This window comes from Hyperolius riggenbachi, chromosome 6 (assembly GCF_040937935.1).
Source record: "Hyperolius riggenbachi isolate aHypRig1 chromosome 6, aHypRig1.pri, whole genome shotgun sequence".
Lineage (NCBI taxonomy): Eukaryota > Metazoa > Chordata > Amphibia > Anura > Hyperoliidae > Hyperolius > Hyperolius riggenbachi.
In genome coordinates, this window is record NC_090651.1 from 357,751,759 (window position 1) to 357,773,402 (window position 21,644).

General features: G+C 42.9%; 1 pseudogene; it reads left to right on the forward strand.

Annotated features, from left to right (window-relative positions):
- Positions 1-19,745, forward strand: part of LOC137522256 (sacsin-like) — an 87,586-nt pseudogene extending 67,841 nt beyond the window's left edge.
- The last annotated feature ends 1,899 nt before the right edge of the window (positions 19,746-21,644 follow it).

The window sequence follows — 21,644 nt, forward strand, 5'->3', positions numbered from 1 at the left end:
GAGGGGAGAGCCCTGAGGTGAGGGGGGAGGGGGGAACGTCCCCCCTCCCCGCCAAGCAAGGCCATGGCTTCCCCCTCATGCTGCGACCCCTCCAGCCCCCCAAAATGGCCCCCGAACGGGACCGGGGGGGGGGAGCTCAGAATTTCTGCAGGTGGGCCCGGTGGGGCCTAGTTACACCCCTGCCTGTCTTCATATTTTAGTTTTAGATGGTCTGAAAAAAGATTGCACTCTCGCAAAATGATTTACACTTACCCGTGGCTTCCTCCAGCCCCCTGTAGTCCGTTTGCTCCCTCCGTGTCTGTTCAGTCCCCTCCGTTCTGCTACTGTAAAGTCCGCAATAAAGTTGGGTTACGGCTACTGAGCTAGCATGGTCCCGCCCGTGCACCCGCTAATCACGGTTCCGTAGCCGGGAGCAGTCTTAAAAAAAAAAACTGTGCATATGCAGAATGCTCCCGTTAAATGGAGTGCGGTTGGGTGGTGTGAGCAGTAGTTGCCAACTGGCCCAGTTATGGTTTTTACTGGTGCTGACAGCGGCACAATTGAGAGGCCTGGGGGGATGGGGAGGTAGCTGATGGACTACAGGGGACTAGAAGAAACCCCAGCTAAGTAAAAGTGCCTAATTCCTGTTTGTATTAAAGGGGAACTGTAGTGAGAAGTATATGGAGGCTGCCATATTTATTTCCTTTTAAGCAATACCAGTTGCCCGGCTAACCTGCAGATCCTCTGCCTCTAATACTTTCAGCCATAGCCCCTGACCAAGCATGCAGCAGATCAGGTGATTCTGACAATGTCAGATCTGACAAGATTAGCTGCATGCTTTCTTCTGATGTGATTCACACTGCTGGAGGCAAATAGCTTAGCAGGGCTGCCAGGCAACGAGTATTGCTTAAAAGGAAATCAATATCTCTCTCTCTCTATCTATCTATCTATCTATCTATCTATCTATCTATCTATCTATCTATATTTTTTTTTCTTTTCTAATTGATGCTTCTTCAGTCCCCATCTGAAGTGAGGGAAAGTATCAATAGGGACAGAAACAGCATGCAAATCCCAAATTGGTTGCAATTCCTTTCCCCACTATCCAAAGCTAAAACCATCCTTCACCTGGAGTTTTAAGCAAACGTAATTAAAAGACAACTGTAACAAGAGGTATATGGAGACTGCCATTTTTATTGCCCTTTAAGCCAGGGCTGTGGAGTCAGTACAAAAATCTTTTGACTCCGACTCCTCAGTTTATGAAACCACGACTCCAACTCCCACTCCGGGTACCCAAAATGGCTCCGACTCCGACTCCTTAGTCTAATACTTAACAGGGCTGTGGATTTTGTACAAAAATCATCTGACTCCTCAGTTTATGATAACCACGACTCCGAGTACCCAAAATGGCTCCTACCTCGACTCCGACTCCTTAGTCTAATACTTAACAGGGATGTGGATTTTGTACAAAAATCATCTGACTCCTCAGTTTATGAAATCAACTACTCCAACTCCGGGTGCCAAAACTTGCCCCGACTCCTTGACTCCGACTCCTTGACATCCGACTCCAACTCCAACTCCGACTCCACAGCCCTGCTTTAAGCAATACCAGTTGCCTGGCTGTCCTGCGGATCCTCTGCCTCTAATACTTTTAACCATAGACCCTGAACAAGCATGCAGCAGATCAGGTGTTTCTGACATTATTGTCAGATGTAGCCACATAGATCAGCAGGGCTGCCAGGCAACTGGCATTGTGTAAAAGGAAATAATATGGCAGCCTCCATACTGTTCTCACTTCAGTTGTCCTTTAAGGCGATGCTATAGTGGCTTGGCGGCATACTACGTGATCTTGCCACTTCAGCAGTGCAGTCCCATTGAGTCTCCACCCCCTCAGTGGTTGAGACCAGGGCGTGACAGTGGGATGTAAGGAAGTGTGTGGCTTATGCAAAAGGGGTGCATTATGTTTCATAGTCACTAACATTTTGTTTTTCTGTTGTTTTGTTTTTGTACACAGAGTCTTATTACCTGGACTTGCACATAGGTTTATTCCTAAAGATCTGCCTGCTGATCTCCGCCTGTTCTTCACAGATCTTGGAAAAGCCAGTAAGGATATTTGCATTGTTTAAATACAAAACTTAAATGCCTACTTTGGGTTTTGTGTGAATGTAGCAATGTTGTGTGTTGGATTTTAACATTCCTGTCACCCTTGTGGAGAGACCTCCTGACCAAATCCCCTCAAGTGAACCTGGTTTGCTTATTTCCTCCTGGTCTGAAGGCCACTGGAGAAGAGGTGGCTAATGGGATATTAAAGTGGGGGTGTCAAATACAAAGTGGGTCACAAATGAACACTGGGACCAGGTCGGCGGCCAACCTCAATGAACAGCGGCCACGTCCCTCCTTCATAAAGTTCCCTTGTGTATAATGCCCCCCCCCCCCCATACAGTTCCCTGGTGTTTAGTGGTACTCCCCCCCCCCCCCCCCATACAGTTTCCTGGTGTCTTGTGCTTTCCCCTCCCTCCCCCATATGGCTTCCCAGTTATTTAGGCCTTCACTCTCAACATAGCTTCCCTGGTGGTTTAGAGTGGACCAAGCTATGCACAGTGGGGAAGCTACTTGTGGGACAAATTTCATGGCTCTGCAGGCCAGATTTGGCCCACGGGCCAGAGTTTGACATGCGTTTGTTAGAGGTATCTGCTTGTATAACGGAAGCATCATTCATGCCTGTGTTACCACCAGCGGCCTGATGCTGCACTATAGAGTCACCTTCAGGGCTGTTGCTGGGTAGAGGCAGTTAATTGGGTGCAAATCATTTCATCCTGCATACAAATTTAACCACTTCCGGTTTCAGAGTTTTTACCCCAGTTTTGGCATTTGTTGTCACAGCAATACCATGTTTAATAACTTGTGCCATCAAAGTTATGTATATTGCTTTTTTCAGGATAATCTAGGCTGTCTTTACGTAATATTTTTTGTTTCTAAGCATTGTTTATATTTAAAGGCATTTTACGCTGGAAAATTAGGCATAAATGCAGAAAATAGGGGGCACAAAGGGGACAGAAGGGGGCACAAAGGGGACAGAAGGGGGCACAAAGGGGGCAGACGGAGGCACAAAGGGTGTACAGAGGGATGCTCAGGGGGGAAAGGCAGTGCAAAGGGACAGAAAGGGACAGGTGCATCACATCCCCCACAATCTCAGATCAAAAGGATGTAATACCTTGGTCACCCCCAGAGTCCACCTCAAAACCTTTGGAGACCGAGCCTTTTGTCATGCTGCCCCTACACTTTGGAACTCCCTGCCACTCCCAATCAGGAGTGGACAGCTCCATCCCTGGAAGCATTTAAGTCTAAACTGAAAACCTACCTCTTCAGTCTGGCATTCATGAACACCTGATTATTTCCTCTATAACACAACCCAGCCTGCAGCACTGTATTAATCTGAGACACAACTATGCACTTTGAGTCCTATGGGAGAAAAGCGCTTTACAAATGTTATTGTATTGTATATTGTACAGAAAGAGGCACAGGAGGACAAAAGGAGGCACACTGATGAGAGCAGAGGGAGTCACAAAAGGGAACAGAAGGCATCACAATGGGGGACAGAGGGAAGCGCAGGAGGGCAGAGGTGGCACAGGGAGACAGGAGGCACAAAGGGACAGCAGGGGTAGAGGTGGCACGGGGGAATTCAGGGGCATGGTTTCCCCAGGACAAATAGCACTCATTGCAATGGCCTGGAATGCCTTTGCCTAAGAATGGCCCCTTGGGCCATGGCCCTTAGTAGACACCATGGGAGGGGTTTCAGTCACTATCAGTCACACAACCCTCCTTGATGATCTATTTGAGAAGAGGTGAAGATTTATTGTGGATTAGGGGGTACTGATTGGCATGAAGTTCAATCCTGGGATAAAGTTCCACTTTAACCATTTCAGCCCGTGTGTATTTTGCACCTTATGGACGAGAGGAATTTTCACCTGTCAGCACTTCTCCCATTCATTCCCCAATAACTTTATCACTACTTATCACAACTAAATGATCTATACCTTGTTTGTTCTGCCACCAATTAGGCTTTCTTTGGGTCGTACATTATGCTAATAATTATTTTATTCTAAATGCATTATGATGGGAATAATAAGAAAAAAAATTGAAAAAAATCATTGTTTTTCAGTTTTCAGCCATTATAGTTTTAAAATAATTTATGCTACCATAATTAAACCCCACACATTTTATTTTGCCATTTATCCCGGGTTATTGCAACGTTAAAATTATATCCCTAGTATAATGTATGGTGACAATATTTTATTTGGAAATAAAGGTGCATGTTTTCAGTTTTACATCCATCACTCATTTTTAGTCCATTATTTCATAATTATACGCCCTCTTGTCATAAATATGATTCTTTTTTTCTTCCCTAAAGTCAGTAGGTGTACTTTACTATTTGGCCAAAAGATGTCCCCGCTGAGAAAAAAAAAATCCTATTAGCGTACTTTGTATGCTACATAGGATACAATGTATTGTTACATTGTAACTAGGGGAAGTGACGTAGGCTTCCATCGGAAGCCTCCGATCACGGTGGCGGTGGGGAGATTATGAATGGAAACATTGTTTCCATTCATAAACTTAATGATCGGGCAGCAGAAATCAGCGGTGGGAGATAACGCGGCTGCTCTATGTAAGAATAAACACTGTTTTTGAACAAAAACAGTTTATTCTCGGCGGAGTTGCTCGGATTGGCACAGGGGACTTGGCAGCCAATCCCCCCTGCTAGCAGCAGCAGTGCAATCACGGGCATCTGTCCACACGATCGCCTGCAGACCCCCCAGACTGCAGGGAACGTGACTAGCGCGTCCCTGCAGCTCTAGCACCTGCCGCTGCGGACGTGAAGCTCACGCCGACGCTGCATAAATGGTTAAAGGACAACTGAAGTGAGAAATATATGGAGGCTGCCATTTTTATTTCTTTTTATACAATACTAGTTGCCTGGTTGTCCTGCTGCTCTATTAGGATGCAGTAGTGTCTGAATAATGCCAGAAACAAGCATGCAGCTAATCTTGTCAAAATATGACAATGTCAGAAACACCTGATCTGCTGCATGCTTGTTTAGGGTTTATGGCTAAAAATATTAGAGGCAGAGGATTAGCAGGATAGCCAGGCAACCGGTATTGCTTAAAAGGAAATAAATATGGCAGCCTCCATATCCCTCTTGCTTCAGTTGCCCTTTAAATGGTTTTATGTCAACTTTTTTTTGATGGGATAAAAATGTGCTTGATACATGACAGAAGGTGCAGTTGTTGCCAATCTTATTCTCTTGAGGCCCACTATAGCTTTCTTTGGCAATGCACATGTTAGGAAGATGACATGGCGTTGAGTTCATAGACCTCACTATGGTATGATATGACCCAGATGAGGGCTGTAAACGATTGCCACCATACATCAGTGGGTTTCTACTAAATTGAGGTTGTGCATGTAAAACCCCTAGCAGTAGGTTCTTCATTCCAGGAGAACTACATTGACTGACCCTTTAGGCTACTTACACACCAGGACGTTGCGTTTTAGGGGATGTTATGGTCGCATAACGTGCCCCTAACGCAACGCCTGGTGCTCTTTGATGTGGACGTCAGAGTGAGCCGCGTTGTGCAGCTCACTCTGGCGTCCGTGATGCCGTGATGCGTACTCTTGGACGCATGCGGCATCACGTGGTCCCGCCAGCCAATCGCCGCACAGAGTGGCCGCTCCAGGAAGTAAACACTGCACACATCACAAAGTGCAGTGAATATTAATTAGCCATGTGCCTGGCCGCTCTCCGCTCCTCCCCAACATTACTGAGCATGTGCAAACAGTCTAACGCGGCTTAGCCGCGTCTAAAGTACTGCATGCAGTACGTTGTCTTGACGTCTTGCGTTACAACGTAACGCAACGTGGGCACTGTGAACAGCCCATTGATTTTTCATTACTGTGAGTTGGGCTGCGTTACAGGCTGCTCTAACGTGCGCCTGTAACGTCCCACTGTGAAAGCAGCCTTAGTCTTTTGTCATGGCCTTGCACGATTAATTACCTGTGAAGATTATTATTATGTATTGGATTTATATAGCGCCAACATATTACGCAGCGCTGTACAATAAATAGGATTACAGACAATAACAGGGGTGACAGCACAATACAGATAATAGACAATAGATACAACAATAGTAACAAGCAATAAGATACACAACACAATGCAGATAGTAATACAATGCCAGATCATACACTGGAGTGGTAGTGGTAAAAATACCATAAGTCCCATAATTCTGGGTAAAGCGCACACCGCCAAAGGCTTACAGTCTAGAGGGAGGGGGTGGTGACACGAAGGGAGGGGGTGCAGCAAGAAGTTCTTGGCAGAGAGGGTTAGGGCAGTGTTGAGTTGATTTAGGCCTCCTTGAAGAAGTGGGTTTTGAGTGCTTTTTTGAAGGTGTTGGGTGCTTGCCAGTGGCGTAGCTATGGAGCTCGGGGCCCCGGTGCGAGTTTTACATTGGGCCCCACCAAGCACTCTATACGTAACAATTGATACGGCGCACCAAAACCTGCCAAGGTCATCTACAGTATTAGAGGTGCAAGAAGGGGATGGGGAACAGTTCGTTAATGATTACTACCATTCAAAGCATCTATAGAAGTGATTATTTCCACCTCAGGACCAATAAACAGCTTATACTTTGGTTTAGTAAGGGCCCCATGGGGCCCCTCTGGCCCAAGGGCCCCGATGCGGTCGCTACCTCTGCAACCCCTATTGCTACGCCCATGGTGCTTGCCCCCACCATGGGAAGATGTTTATTATTTCTGGAGAGTGGACAGCTTGCATATATTAACCTATTATTATGATCATCCAATACCAAAATATACATTCTGAGTAGAATTGGTCCAAAAGGACACCTGACGTGAAAAGGCTGCCATTGTTTATTTCCTTTTAAACTATGCAGATTGCCTGGTTGTCCTACTGATCTCTCTCTCGAATACTTGTAGCCATAGACCTGGGATGTCAAACTCAAATACAAAGTGGGCCGAAACTGAACACTAGGACAAGGTCACAAGGGCCAACCTCAATGTCTAGTGGTTACCTCTATCTCTTAAAACATTCTCTGTTGTCTAATGCTCCCCCCCATACAGTTCCCTGGTGTCTAGTGGCCCCTTCCATCCCACTTTTACATAGTTCTCTGGTGTCTAGTGGCCCCCTCCCCTATACAGTTCCCTGGTGTCTAGTGGTTACCCTCAATAGTTTCCTAGTGTCTAGTGGTCCTCACTCACACCCCTAAACAGTTACCTGGTATCCAGAGACCTACCCCTCCCCCAAAACAGCTCCTTGGCATCTAGTGCTTTCCCCCTCACTCCCCCATATGGTTTCCCTGGTGATCTAAGGCTTTACCCCAATATAGCTTCAATGGTGGGCCAAAGAGTTGGCCAAACATAATGCAAAGTGGGAAAACCACCTGCGGCCAAATGTAATGGCTCTGCAGGACAGATTTGGCCTGCAGGCCAGAGTTTGACATGTATGCCATAGATATGCCAAGCATGCAGGTCAGATGTTTTACTGAAGTGTGGCTGGATTAGCTGCATGCCTTTTTCAGGTGTGTGATTCAGACATTACAGCAGCCAAAGAGATCAGCATGAAGACAGGCAGGTGGTATAATTTTAAAAGAAAATAGATATGGCAGCCTCTATACCCTTCACACTTCAGGTTTCCTTTAATGGAGATGGTCAGTGAAATGCTCATAATTTTGAGATGATTTAACATTTCTATTAATATTGAAGCAAACCTATGACTTTCCAAAAGGGAAAAGTTAAATACTTTTCCTCCTGGATCCTTAAAATGTACCTGAGACAGGCAAAGTAAGAGATTTTATACTTATCCACGGCTTCCTCCAGCCCCATGAGCACTGATGTATCCCTCGCCATCCTACCGAGTGCCTTCGTTCACATGGTAACCTGGCTCAGCTGTGCCAGTCGGCCCCTCTGCGCATGCACAGAAGAGCTGACTGGTGCGGCTGAGACAGATTACCGGGATCAATATCGGGTGAACGGAACCACTGAGGAGGAGGGCGAGGGACGCGTTGGTGCTCGTGGGGCTAGAGGAAGCCCCTGGCAAGTATAAAATCTCTTACTTTGCCTGTCTCAGGTTTACTTTAAGAGGCTTCCAATCAGTGCTGCTCGGATACCCTTTTTCAAAATCCGAATTGATTTCGGATCCGGATACCCAGATATCCGGATCCGAATCCGATATCCGAATCTGAACTTTTTGGTATCCGCGGATATCTAAACACATTATCCGGGATATCCGCACGGATTCAGATATCCGGATAGGAAAACCGGAAGTGGCCTTTACATTGCTTCTAAAAAATTTTTTAGGGTAAATGAGACATGTAGCATCATGTTTGGAAACACTAAACTATTATGTGGGGAGTTAAAATAAAAAAATGGCTGTCAATTAACATCAGGACTAGGTTCCAGTCAGCGGTCGTGCAGCCCACATTGTGTCCAAAGTCTGACCGCACAACTGGGACATGACCGTTTTCAGCCCAGACACCTCCAAAAAATTACGCAGCAATTGTGTTTTGGGTTAAATATAGATGGTATCAGCATCACCAGCTATGGCATTTGGTTTGTTCTATCTCAAGCTGCATGCATTTGCATAAAATTAACATAAGCTTTGCATCTACACAAAATTACATTGTATTAACCATTTTTGCTATTTGTCATTCTGTATGACCATAGAGGAGGTTGGTTGAAGGGATAATACAGATCTAAAGTGTATTTTGAGATGTGAGGGTATAATTCTGTACAAGTGGACGCAGAACTGGTTTGTTATGCAAAATGTCCATTAAATTTGGCTGTATTCCTTTACTAGGCAGTTAATAGTGAAGCCTTAATAAGACCATAATATCCTGATTTTTCTTTTCTTCCCCAGAAACCTTCAAGAACCTGGTATGCTTAAACGAAGATGTAGTATGTAGACGGCTACGTGAAGCTCTTCCAGGAAGTTGGCTTCTTTGTCCTGATAAAGTCACCTGGTATCCACAAAATCGGGACCATCCACCACTACAATGGATTACTGCACTGTGGACCTTCCTCCAACGATATCCTACACTGGACTCCTTTGAACAGCAGCCCATTGTGCCCTTAAATCTGGTGGATGAAAGTTCTTCTGAAATTCAGCTTGCACGGCTAAAAAGAAAGACAACATTACTTCTACAAAACTGCGACCGCCACAGCCTGGCTGACTGCATCTCGGCAATCCTGGAGAAAGCCGGCTGTACTGTCCTACGACGTAAGAACTCTTGGTTGTGGCATAAAAACCTGGACCTGTACCTTCTGGCACCAACCTCAAATAATATCCTGAAAGCCTTCACCCACTTGGATGTAAATCAGATCTCAAAAGTACTCATGGAGGCTACTGATGAATATATAAAGCTGCTTTGTGAAGTGCTTTCTCAAGCCTACTCCTTCACGCCCTCAGAGCTGGATATTCTGCACAAACTACCAATCTTCTGCAGTGCCCCATCTATTGCAGCTACAAACCCCAAACAGGTGGCTGCATGTGGTTTAGATGCCATCCAGAAGGACACTGTCCCAGCTGTCCCTCATGACCTGATTTTGCCGAACATAGTAATAAAATGCAGAGATGAATCCGACCGAAGGATGCTCCAGCAAATGCAAATCAGACTGCTGAATGCGGCAGATGTGGCTTTGATGACCGTGACCGCAATCCAAAATAAAAAATATGCTGCTCTTCCAAACAAAGCCGAAAGTGCCATGTTGTGGATACTGAGAAATGGACAAGTGCTTTTTACTCAGAGTGGCCAGCTGAAGAACCTATGCAGAGATCTGAACTTCATACCTTCCAATGGTCATTTTACCCAACCGTGTGCTCTTTTTTTAACCAAAAATAGACATTCTAAAGGAGCTGCTTGCACTTGAAAAATTCCCACCCTCAGATTATCATGAAGATTCTGTGTTGGCTTCACTGAAGCAGTTGGGGCTAAAGGGCTCCATCGAGGATCTTACACCTGATGAGGTTCTACAAATTGCTGAAACTGTAAGGAAAAATGGATCACATCACTCTGCTGCAAAGGCCAAAGCACTGGTCAAAGTTTGCAATGAAACTAGTGTTTTATCTCGATTTCCTCCTCACAGCTTACAGAAACTCTGCAACCTTCCCTGGGTTCCAGCTAAGAATTACAATTCACAGTTGGTTTTCAGCCAACCAGTAAATGTGAGAACTGTTGTGTATCGTGACATTGTTGGATTTTCAATGGCTTTTACAAGTGACTTCTCAGAAAAGTCAAATGCCACTCTTGGCTTAAGTAAGCAGCCACCTCCTACAAAAGTAAATGAACATCTTAAAGCTCTTTGTAAACAGTACAAAAATGGTGCAAAAGAAAACTCCTTTGAACGGAAGCTGCAGAAGGTATATGATTACATGCAAGATAATCTTTCCCAGTTCCATGATCATCTTCTCTCTGAACTTCTAATATGGAATGGAAATGGCTTTTCGTCCCCACTTGAGATTGTTATGTCCTATCCTGATGGCTTGGATCTCAGCTCCTTTGCCAAAAGTATTCCTTCGAGTTACCTAGCCTACCAGCCTCTCTTCACAAGATGTGGTGTAAAGAAAACCTTGTCAAACCAAGAGGTAGTTGAAGTGCTGTACAAATTAAAAGAGCGCCTACAAGGTGTTTCTTCAGGCCTTGGAACATACAAAGACTTAAAACTTGCAGTTCTGATCTTGGACTGGATGAAAGCAAATTCTGTAGATGGAACAGATGACCTTCCTATACCAGTTCAGTCTCGAAGCCATGGATTTGCATTAGAGCCACTGTCCAAAACTTTGTTTTGTGATATTGATAAACAGAATTTATCAAGTACCTTTGCTAATGACATGGACTGTTCTATTGTACATGAAGAGGTTTCTGTGGCAACGGCAAGATTTTTGAAGGTTCAGCTTCTGAGCACTAAGGTATTAAAGCCAGAGTTTTTTGAGCCATGGGGACCATCTGAACCAGTGACTCTTCGCATTAGAAACATCCTTCGGGAATACAGTGAACTCGCAGAGATTTTTAAAGAACTCATACAAAATTCAGAAGATGCAGATGCAACAGAGTGCAAATTTTTGGTGGATATGAGACAGAACTTGGATAATCGACAAACTCTCATAGATCCGGGCATGGCTAGCTGTCATGGACCTGCACTGTGGTCTTACAACAACAGCACATTCACACAGAAGGACTTTATAAACATTACGCGAATTGGTGCAGCCACTAAAGAAACACAGGCCCACAAAATTGGAAAATTTGGCTTGGGTTTTAACACTGTCTACCATATTACGGATGTGCCTGCAATTCTAAGTAGGTCCACCATACTCGTATTTGATCCCAATGTCAATCACTTACAGAAACACATTCTAAGCAATAACCCAGGAATGAAGTTGGATCTCCAAAAAAATTCTAAACCTCTTCATGCCTTTCCTGACCAATTCCAGCCTTTCCTCTGTGTGTTTGGCTGTGAATTTGAACAACCTTTCTTCTTTGATGGAACTCTTATTCGCTTGCCATTCCGGACTGAAAAAGAAGCTAATGACTCAAAAATCTGTCACCAAGCCTTCAGCGAAGAACAAATCTATACGCTCATGAATGATTTTGAGGCTTTTGCTGACACACTTCTCATTTTCTTAAAACATGTGAGGGAAGTAGAATTAAATGTCCTTTCTGATGGTTGTGACCCTAAAGAGAAGATTATAAAAGTGCACGTTCAAAAAGAAATAGTCCAAACACTGGCTGTGCCCCTGGAGGTGTCCTTGCAAAAAGAACAGATTGAAACATCTAAGAAGCTTGAAACACCGCTACTAATCTTGGACTTTACCACTTCAAATATCATAAAACTGACTGAACAAATTACAGCCATTGAGAGCAAGTATTATCTAACGCAATCCAGTCTTGGTGTCAATGAATCATACCAGATGTTTGTAGAAGATAAAAATATCTTCAGTTTGCCAGTTTACGGAATTGCCCTTCCTCTAAAGAAATGTCCCAATTATGAGAAATGGACCCCCGCTTTGGAAGAATTCCAAGGCATGGTTTTCTGTTACCTTCCCCTGCCTGTGTCCTCTAGCCTTCCCTTTCACATCAATGGGACTTTTGCTGTCATGTCAAATCGCAAAAACCTATGGGATACAACTGTAAAAGGCGACTGGAATAAGAAACTGCTCTGTGATGCGCTCCTGGTTGCAATGATAACAGCACTGACTCAGTTACAGAGCTTGTATCAACAGGGTGACTTGCAGGACTACGACTAGTACACATTTTGGCCAGACACCACAAAAGTCAACACCTTTTACGCAGGAGCAGTTAAAAGATTTTACCATGCTGTTACTTTTGGACTGAGAAACTCACTCCCTGCTCTGTTTAGCAATGGCCAAGAATGGTGCACAGTCAAACATGCCTGCTTTTTAGATCTAGAAGATATCCAAGATGAGATCATACAACATCTTGCCAAAAAGGTATTTTCCTCGCTACTTAAAAAGCCATATATGGCAGTAAGCCTTCCAAAATGGGTGAGAAAAAGTTTCAGCGCAAGTTCTTGCTTCAGTGAACTGGAGAAGAATTTTTACAACTCTGAGAGGTTCTACAAGGAGATAATATTTGAACAGCTGGAGGATATAAGTGTAGAGGACAGAAATAAGTTAGTACTTCATGCCATTGATCTCCAGAATAAATGTCTTGATCAACTACTGATGTCTAAACCTTGTATCCCATCTTCTAATGGCAGAATGCAGTTTATTGGGAAACTTGTGCATCCAAAGGGAAAGGTGTCATTACTGTATGATCCTGAAGAAGGGTGTTTTCCTGGAGAAGTTGAATTTCTGAGACCAGAAAGACTGGTACGTTTACAGACTTTAGGGATGCAGAAGGACAGCCTGCCCATGACTGAGCTCCTGCAGAGAGCCAGCAAAATAAAAGATGTCTGGAGGATTGATAGGGCTAAAGCTTTAAATCGAATTGGCTGCATTTTGGAATTACTTAATGACCTGCTTCAGCAAGGACTTGACACAGTCCATCATGGACTATTCAGAGAGATCCTGTTTCTTCCTGCTATCCCCCCTCAAAGCAAAGATGTCCAGTCAAGAGATGTAACATTAATGAAATCAAATGGGCTTTATTATTACAAACACATAGCTCTTGTCTGCATGGTCGAACATGTGCTCAGCAAAGAACATTTAGGAAAGGTCAAATGGTCTAACGCATTGCTGTCCTTTTTGGGCCTTAATAGTCTTCCTTCATTTGAGACAGTGTTCTCCCAACTGCAAGAAGCTTGCAAAGTTCCCAACCGGTTCAAACCTGAAGATATGCATCAGATAGCAAAACAATGCTACAATTATTTTAATATAGAAATTGAGAAATGCCCAAATCGTTATCTGGAGATAAAGAGGGAAGCTGCCGCTATGAATTTTGTTTATGTGGATGAAGAATTTGTTTCACTTAAGGTAGTCGCCCATCAAATTCCTTTTAATGCGCACCCTTATTTGCACAAACTTCTAAAAGATTACGAACCATTTGATGAACTCTGGGCTTGTATTGGAGTACGGAAAGAATTTTTAGCCCAAGATTACTTTTCTGTTCTCAGCCAGATGGCTAATCAGATTGGAGAACAACAACTTTCGGTTCGAGAATTACAACTTGCCGTTAACTTGATAAATCACAGCTTAGAAAAGTCTGGATTTGCATCATATGAACCATCTGTAGCAAAGCTTATAAATATACCTGACAAGCAAGGCATATTGCGTCATGTGAGTGATATCTTTTACTATGACACGCCCTGGATTCCCTATAATGAAGACCAATATTTTTGCCATGATAGAATTCCACGAGAGGTGGTATCAAAATTTGGTGTTACACCAAAAACCCATCATATACTTCAGAATCTAAAAATTTCCAATCTCTCCAACTGGGTTTCACAGTTTGGTGCAAAGGAACAACTTACCACCAGAATCAAGAACATTATAAAAGAGTGCTCTTCAAAAAAAGAAATTTTGAAGGAATTTATTCAGAATGCAGATGATTCTGAGGTGACTGAAATACACTTTGTACTGGACTGCAGAACCCATCCCACTACGAGAACTTTCGGAGAAGAATGGCATCCACTGCAAGGTCCAGCTCTGTGCATTTACAACAATAAGAAGTTTGAGTCAAAAGATATTGATGGAATTCAGCAGCTGGGCATAGGTAGCAAAGAGGACCGTTTAGACAACACTGGAAAGTTTGGACTTGGCTTCAATTCTGTGTACCACATAACTGATTGCCCATCTTTTGTGACTGGTGACACCACCTTGGGCGTCTTTGACCCTAATATTTTGTTTTTGGACATCTCTAACGAAGCCAGTCCAGGTAACCTGTTTACTGTGAACAATGAATTCAAGGACACATTTGAGGATGTGTATAACACCTTTTTACCTTCAAAATTTGATCTGCAAGAAGGCACACTATTCCGACTACCACTAAGGATGGCGAATACTGTCTCAAGGTCAAAAATAAGTAATGAAACTTCTTCAGTACAGGACATCAGAAGCATGTGTGAGGAACTGAGTCAAGAGGCAGAAAACATGATCCTCTTCTTGAATAACATTAGAAGGATTTGTTTTTCTGAAATTAGACCTAATGGTGACTTTATTGAAAACTTTTCAGTTGAATGTAAAATAGATTGTAAGGATGAAGAAATGCTGTCTTCCTTTCAACAAAGACTCCTTGAGTTTTCTAGGAAGAAAGAGCATTTGTTGGAGACCTCATTCTTTCAAGTACCTTACACTGTAGATATTGCACACAGCAAGTCAAGTAAGGGAAGCCACTGGCTTGTACTTAAACAAATGGGTACAGAAGGCAAGAAAAGCTTGGACAATTTGAAGACAATTTCAGGCCGTTTGCATCAAACAGTTGTCCCCCATGGTGCGGTAGCTGCCTGTCTCAGCCATTATATACAAGGAAGAGCTTTCTGCACCTTGCCTCTACCACTTGAAACTGGTCTTCCTGTACATGTCAATGCCAATTTTATTGTGGATTCAGCACGGAGAGGCATCTGCCAAGAGGATGGGAACAGCCCAAAGACTGAGTGGAACACATTTTTGTTTTCAGATGTTTTAGCTCCACTGTACAGCTGTCTTCTCGAATATCTGTGTAAAATATTTACAAAGCAGCAAGGGGAACCACTCAAGTTCCAGAATTTAGACTCCTGCAAGCTTTTTTTGACCACATGTTTACATTTTTTTCCAAAGGTGACAAAGTCTGTGTCTCCTCAGTGGCAAACATTAGTTAGGAAGGTATATTTGACTATATTTGAAAAGAAAATGCAAGTGGTTCCAATGTGCAAGGAACAGGAAATTCAAGGGAAGCTTGTAAAGAAAACATGTATTCATGTTGAGTGGACAAGTGTTGGTAAGACCAACCTCACAGAAGAACCTTTCTTCCTTACTAATGAAGAAAATGAATCTGTTGGATCTGCCTTGCAAAGGATTAACATGCACTTAGCATTTGGAGGGTTCTCCAATTTTCTATGCACGGAATTTAAATCAGCTGGAGTACCTGTTCAGGAACTAAGTCCTCCGTCCTTGTGTGAGTTCATGAGACATGCTCCGCTAGTCCCTCATGGTCAAGAATGTCCTACTTCTGTGTGCAGGACTCTTCTCAGAGATGAGGAAACCTGCAGGGTTCTTGTAGAATACTGCCTGAAAGGAATGTCACCCAAAACCGTAACTGATTTGCAAGGCGTTCCTTTACTAGTTACCGTAGACGGATTGCTCCACATCTTTGACAGAAGTAATCCAAAATTTTCATCAAGATACTATGAGCTTTTCCCTGATCACAGCAGCCAGTTTGCTACATACAACCAGTTCACTCTTTATTGATTCAACTTGGCTTTTTGAAAATTCTAACTATCACAAATTCTGCTGCTTTTGTAAAGAATTACTTGGGTGAATTACATAACATGTCTTCAAGTAAACCTTGCCCTATCCTTACCACTGAGAAGGCCAGGTGGCTGGAAAATTTATGGAAATTCTTTGAAAGTGAGATAAGCAAGAAGAAACAAGATGAAAAGGTTGAACTTTTTGAGTCCATTATCTCTTTGTACTATCACTGGGCAGTTTTACCTGTGTGTTATTATGAAAAAGAACCCAAAATCCTTTCATTTGCTCATATAGAAAATATATTGCTTCCAAGTCAAAGCGATGTTGCTGAATATTTCTTGAAATTGGGATTTGCCATGTTAGAACTGCGTTTATTTCCTGCTAAAATACTTTTTTACTTGCAGCCCTATCTGCTGAACACCGAAGATGTTGAAGTTGTTCTTCAACATCTGAGCTCCAGAAGAGATTATCTTCGTTGGGAGCTGATGGATGATGTCGAGCATGATATGTTTCTAAAATGGATCTTATCAAAGCTTAATAAACAAAGAACGCCAAAATCTATAAACAACCTGCAGTGTTTACCCCTGTTTGAAGCACATGATGGAAAAATACAGAGTTTGAATGAGTATCAGACAAAATATCTGCTTGGCTCAAGGTTGGAGGTGGAAGCTCTGAAACTTTCTGAAATTGATTCGCAAACAATATTCCTTAAAGATACCAGCCTTAAAAGACAAGCTTGTAAATTCTTAAACATTCCACTAATTGGTGACCTTGAACTGCTTACTGAATTCCTCCTCCCAAGAGTACAGTACCTTCGTGAAAACCAGTTGTTGGCGGTTCTACAGATAGTTTTAGATCTGCAAAAGTTTAGAGGGTTTCGGGAGAAAGAGAAGGACATTTTATCCTTTCTCGGACCAGTTAAGCTTATCAAAAGTAAACAAGGACAACTGCAACAAGCCTCATATTTTTATGACGATGCTGTAAATCTGTTCAACACATTAGGACTACAGGACTATTTCATCCCTAGCGATTTTTGGGAAATGTTTAAGTTGCACAAAACACCATTGCGCACTCTACTGCACAAGATGGGCATGAAAAACCAACTTACAGAAGATGATTTTATCGAATTTGCCACTGTGATACAGGAGGATGCAAAAAGTAGATGCTCAACAGAAACTCTGACCGCAAGAGCTGAGGAGTTATTTGATTATTTGCTTTCTATGAATTTGGACAAATTAAGTTCCAGTTTCACAACCAGGGTGGGAAAAATTGCATTTGTCATCCCATCGAAGGTTGAACATTTAGAAGCTTTACATCCTCCATATACTCAAAACATCATGACAATTCCTCTCCAGGGATCACTGCTAAAATGTAACGGTTATCAGTATGTGGTTTGGACCACTATGCCACTAATAGAAAAAAACATAAGTACTGAAGAACAATGGCTAATTCTACACAACTGTGGAGTCCTTCCAGAACCACCCATTCCTTGAGTAACTGAAAACGTGAGAAACGTTTGTAAAACTCTATGTAACAACAAACAATTAAAAATGATCAGGCAGAAGGTCTTAAAAAAAACTTACAGGTTTCTTCAGAATCACATTGCGGATGTGGATCCCAATTCCCTCAAGAATGTTCCATTTGTTTTAGTAGATGATAATGACCTTGCCATACCCGGACAAATTGTATTTAACCTTCAAAATTCTGATGTTTTTCGACCATATCTTTACAAATTGCCTCCACTACTGGCATGTTACAGTAATCTGTTTCAAAAAGTAGGAGTTGAGGCAGAGGCCTCTGTGATTCACTTTGCAAACGTTCTTTTATCTATTCACGCGGACACGGAAGACAAAGAGTCTTTGCATCCTAACCTCCAAAAGACTGTCTCTGAAGCTATAGAGCAATTTTTCAGGCTTCTGGAAAGCAAAGTGCCAAAACATAATCTTCAGAATCTCAGACCCCTGTATCTTCCAGCAATTAATGGCAAACTCTATATGTCATCCAGTTTGATCCTAAATGACTGTCGACCTGAGGGGGAAATTAAGGAATGGAATATTGCATCTGAATTATTATTTCTACACCTTGATTTTGACCTATATAAAACAAAACACCTTCTCCAACTATTACCTGTGGAGATTCGCCCAAAATTGCTTTCTGACATTACAGTTGAGGCTATCCATGATTTTGAAAGGTGTGCGCTTGAAGAGTGCATAGTCAAAAGAACTCTAGAGGAACATCTTCATTCTCCATCTTTTCTTGATGGCCTGGTTTGCCTTCTGCGGAGCCAGAGCAATGGTAAGATTAGCCAGGAGGAAGGAGAACAAAAATGCTCCAATATTTTTTGAAAACTAGAGGTCATATGCTGTTGTAAACTCCTAACGAGTGTATAAAGATGAAACAGTGAAGGGATCCATAATGAAGAGACCAGTTTTTGCTCTAAAACAAGGAGACTGCTGTTGTGAGATTTACGTCCAACACACTGATTTAAAAAAGAACAACAAGTTTATTCAGGTACTGAAAACTCTTGTATGCCAAATTAACAACTTAATTGGTAATGTATTAACAGAAAAATCAAGAAATATAGTTGAAGGAATGCTTGCTTGTGATAGTCCTCATGAGATACAGGAAGTACTGAAGGATAATGACGTATGGATTAACGAGGGTGAAAGCAAAATCCCCTGTAAAAAACCTGGAGAAGTGATTGACAAAGAGTGGTATGACAGCTTGGAAATGAATAATGCCAATACATTTAAAGTAGGGGACTATGTGGGCTACAAGGTTCCTGAAGAAGAAGATGAGGTGTATCTGCATGCTGTAATTAAGGAGGAGCTGGATGCTAAAATATTTGAAGGTTGTGAAGTCCCGATGTATCGCATAGACATTGGTCAAGAAAAATTAATTGATGTTAGTGTATTTGATTTATATCAGTTTAAAAGTTCTGCAAACTTCGATTCAAAAGCTCTTATCCCACATGATAGCATAGGAACGCCACAGCAAAGTTCTGAAAGATGGCACGCAAGTTCTTTGGAAAAAATTAAAGAAGAAATTGACCAGGATCTAATCAGAATACAGCAACTGCCTCAAGCTGAAAGGATAAAAGCCACAAGACGCATCTACTTAACGTACCACCCAGACAGAAACCTAGGTCACAAGGAAATCTCAACAGAGGTTTTCAAATATTCTCAGCAGAAGGTTATAGAAATGGAAGCTGGTGAGGGCATTCAGCTTTGCACAACATCCAGTCGTCATTCCAACAAATCGGGAGGCGTTACTACATTTTGGGTAAAATGGGACCGAGAAGCTTTCCAACACAAACAACACAGACAAAGCTCTTCAAGAAAAGCTGCGCACCGTTATGGTTATTTGGGCTATGGCAGCACAGCTCAACCAAAACCTCAAGAGGCCGAGAGGTGGCTGAGGCAAGCCAAATCCGATTTGGATGCTGCCGAGAATGATATTGACCGACAAACAGAATGGGTATTTTACAAAGTGCACCAAGCTATGAAAAAGGCTCTCATTGCAGCACAGTATATGAAGGGGGAAAATGTCGACAGGAATGAAGGCCTAGCCACCTTAGCTGAAAAGGTATCTTCCTACAGTGAAGGTCTTCAAGGTCTTCTTGATCAGGTATTACAAATCACAAGACATGGTGTAGATGACCAGAAAACCCAATATCCGAGCAGTTTCCCTCCACCCCAAATTCCCAATGGAAGTTTTCCATCAGACAAAATAGCAGAAGTTATTACACTTGCAGACCGCATTTTGCAGAAGATAAAGGATTATGTTTTTTCCTAAAAGATCAAGATATCTTGCCCTAGAGCACTGAAGGGAACACTGGAATGCACTAACTTCATGCTTTGCAAAAAATGCAATTTAAGCATCTAGATCAGGCATGGGCAAACTTGGCCCTCCAGCTGTTACGGAACTACAAGTCCCACAATGCATTGCAGGAGTCTGACAGCCACAGTCATGACTCATAAAGGCAAATGCATTGTGGGACTTGTAGTTCCGGAACAGCTGGAGGGCCAAGTTTGCCCATGCCTGATCTAGATCCTTTAAGACCGCACAGCTAGTTACGAGTTGAAAAAGACAGGAAATGTTTAATGAGAATAAATTGCAAAATGACTGTTAGGCTGTAGACACACTGTTAGCACTTTCTGGGTGCTTTTCTGACCACCAGCTCTTTGAGTGTTTTATTTTTTAAAAAACGCTCCCATTAACTTGCAGTAAAATAGCTGTATAATTGCCACAATCACGATCTTTCTGAAAATCACGATTGCTGATATTTAACCGGGATTTTAATGCAAGTCAACAGGAGCGTTTAAAAAAAATGCTCAGAAAGCGCTGATGGTCAGAAAAGCACTCTGAAACAGTTCATAGTGTATCTACAGCCTTAACTTTGTTTCCCTGAGTTTTTTTCATACCTCATGACCGTTAACCAAAATGACAGCATTTTTACTAAAATTTAAGTAACTACTCTTAAGTACATAAAATAACATTTGAAAACCTTTCCAAGCATTCTCTGTGAGTAAAAAAGTGTATTGTCACTGCAGAGAGCAGTACAGGCTTGCTTATCTCTGGTCATCAGCAAATATAAACAGTACTGCCTGGTGTCTTTACTCTGATTCTCCTCCCCCCCCCCCCCTTCCTTTCTGCTGAAGTGACTGAGAGCTTCAGCCAGCTATGATTACATTTGCCGATTAGCCAGAGATAATCAAGCCTGTACTTCTCTGGCAGTGAAAGTAAAGCTGGCCATACACTGGCCCGATTTGCCGCCGTCTCGACAGCAGATTCGATCACTGGGATCGAATCTGCTGCCAATCATTCGCGCTAAACTAACCCGCCGATCCGATTTCCTCCCGAAATCGGATCGGTCCGTCGATCGCGCCGTGCGGGAAATTACCATCGATTGCCCGCGGGTAGGGAGCGTGTCGCTAGCGGCGGCCGATCCGATCAGGTATACATTACCTGACGCTGGCTCCCAGGCATCTTCTCCGCGCTGCACCGCTCTGTTCCTGCTTCCATCCCAGCGTACATTAACTTCCTGTGTCACTGCAGTGACCAGAAAGTTCATATAGAGGGCGCTCTATTTGAACTTCCTGGTCACGGAGTGACACAGTGTACGCTGGGATGCGGTGCAGGATGCTGGGATGCGTGCAGCGCTGAGAAGAGGACCCGGAGCCAGCTTCAGGTAATGTATACGGGGGGACAACGACGACAGGCGGCAGGAGCAGCTCAACAGATTGTGATCGGTATCAGGCTGATTCACAATCTGATTCACAATCTGTTTGCAGTAAAGGCAGCCATACGATCCCTCTCTGATCAGATTCGATCAGGGAGGGATGTATCTGTTGGTCGGATCTGATGGCAAATCGACCAGTGTATGGCTACCTTAAAGGTTTTTACACACAGGGAATGCTTTCAAATATTCTTTTATGTACCTAAGAGCAGTTTCTGAAATTTTTAGTTTTCAGAGTATAAACCAACTTTAAGCCCCAAGAGAGCAAGGTAGTACTCAAGATAACTGATATTAACTGTTTTTGTAGTTTCTCGGATGTTAAATGTTAATGAAGAATATGGAGGCTGACATGTTTATGTCATTTTATACTAAGCAGGTTGTCTGGCGTCCTGCTGATCCTCTGTCTCTAGTACTTTAAGCCATAGTCCTTGAACAAGCTTGCAGCAGATCAGGTGATTCTGAGTGGCTTAGCCACATGCTTGTTTCAGGGGTGTGATTCACATAGTACTGCAGCCA